Here is a 2,009-nt window from a genome sequence, read left to right as displayed (position 1 = left end):
GCAGTAATCAGTGAAGTTCAAGTCATGGGGTGGATAGAGCCAGAGACTAGTCAGATTTGCCATGACTTTCTGTTTTGATAGTATTGAAGAAGGTCTCATGAGAAAGGATCTACTTAGGAAAAATAACAGCAACAACGTAAAAACCTACTCTTTCTTTAACTAGTGCCAACAAAGCTTGTAAAGACTTTTCCCTCCACAGAGAAGTTATCTGTGCCAATGAAATCACAGATCTGGACCAAACAATTTTTGCATAATAGACTCCTTTCTGAAAGACAGCCTTTATGTCTGTATTATGTTCAACAAAGTAAAATATTTTGGGGGTTTTATATATGAAAATCTGTTTCCTTTCTCATATTTTCATCAAGGAAATCCTCAATATGTGTGTACTATAGAGTATAGACAATTCTCATAACCATTTTGTAGAGCCAAGAAAGAGTGGAATGTGGGTCACTAGATGCTAGTATTTTCTAAGTCTTTTTTTTTTGTAATATTAAAATCCTTTATTTTTTCCATTCTTTAACCATTAATTTGAAAAATCTTTGTCACCTCCAGCATAAATGTTTATTACATGTACATGGTTTGGTTTAGCTGCTCTTCCTAATTTTATTTTCTTCAATGCCTTTGAAGAGATTATAGTCCAAACACGTGAGTTCCACTGACACTGACGATGAAGATACATTGCTATAGAAATGCTGTATACTCAGAGAAAGATCTCCAGAGTAAGACAGGAGAGGCTGCTTTTTATGGACAGTACTTGGTCTAATGGAAGTGCTATTGCTTTGCCTCACACATTGATATACTTAAAAGAAATAAAAATACAGCAGATAAAACCACAGAGAGCACTGACTTCTGAGCATGCTATAACCACATGAAAAGGCAAAATCTGGAGCATTACTTATATGGAGGAATAGTTACGTGGAGGGACGTGCAGAGGATAAATAAATGCAGAAATTACTAATAAATTCAAACCTTTGGAAGAGACATCAGTGATGAAGATTTAAAGAAAGCCTGACAAAGAAATTTCAGCCAGTTAGGAAGTGAGCACCTGGAGCCTCAGAAGCTTTTAAAGCCAGAGGGAATACCCTTGCTATTCTCAGCAATCCTGGCAAAAGACTACACTGTGATAAATATGGAGATGAACAGGTGATTTTTGCTGGGTCAGACCCTATAATTATTATAGGGATTTTGAAGCTGACATTACCTCAGAAGAGGTATTCAGCATGTTCATTAGAGGCTTTTCCTACAGAAAATACTAATCGGCTCTCAAATGTGTTGAATGACATCCACTTTTACAAAATGAGAGGGGGAAACCTGGAAAGAAAAGAAGGAAGAAAAACCTCAGAATACATATTCTGCATTTCTTTATTTGCTTCCATCTCTTGTAATTGAGGCTATATCTGTTAGCAAGCTTTAGATTTTTTTTTATCACATCCCCAGTGCTTAGCATTTTCTAAGCATTTAATACTTTTTCATTCCGCTGACCACCAATGTAGTCTCTCTCAACAAATTGCCCCTGGGCCACTCCAGGTCCACAGAAACACAAAATCTGCAGGTGCCTTATTTAATCAATAAATATTTTTTTAAAAAAAAAATCTATAAAGGGCTATTTCTGGCATGATCCAGAAAAGACTGTAGAGAAGAATTATGTAGATTCTATTTTACTGAGTTGCTGGAAAGAGAAATAAGAGAAGTTAAGCTCAGCAAACTTGGCCAGATTACTCTAGGATGATAACTCAGAACAAAAACAGTAACACCAAAATAAGAAAGCTGCAAAAAACAAACAAACATAAAAACCCTGTTCACTCTTATACACTTACATAGAGGCGGCTGATTTAATTGTAGGTAGGTCCACTGTGAGGGGAGGAGTCATCTTATTAGTTATTCCTGTTTATGTTCCTAATTCCATTCTATAACAGAAAATAAGCAAGAGGGAAGGGGTGAGAAGGAAACTAGCATTTATTAAGCACCTACTACATGCCAGGGACAATGCTAAGCACTTTACAATATTA

The 2,009-nt window shown here is 36.0% G+C and overlaps 1 pseudogene; it reads left to right on the top strand.

Moving 5' to 3' along the window:
• The first annotated feature begins 868 nt into the window (after nt 1–868).
• On the top strand, nt 869–1,724 carry LOC110209233 (dnaJ homolog subfamily C member 18 pseudogene; annotated as a pseudogene).
• Nucleotides 1,725–2,009: the final 285 nt, after the last annotated feature.

The sequence above is a fragment of the Phascolarctos cinereus genome, unplaced genomic scaffold (assembly GCF_003287225.1).
Source record: "Phascolarctos cinereus isolate Bilbo 61053 unplaced genomic scaffold, phaCin_HiC Scaffold_7;HRSCAF=346, whole genome shotgun sequence".
NCBI lineage: Eukaryota > Metazoa > Chordata > Mammalia > Diprotodontia > Phascolarctidae > Phascolarctos > Phascolarctos cinereus.
Note: the sequence above shows the minus strand (reverse complement) of the source record. Positions and strands in the feature narration are given on the sequence as shown.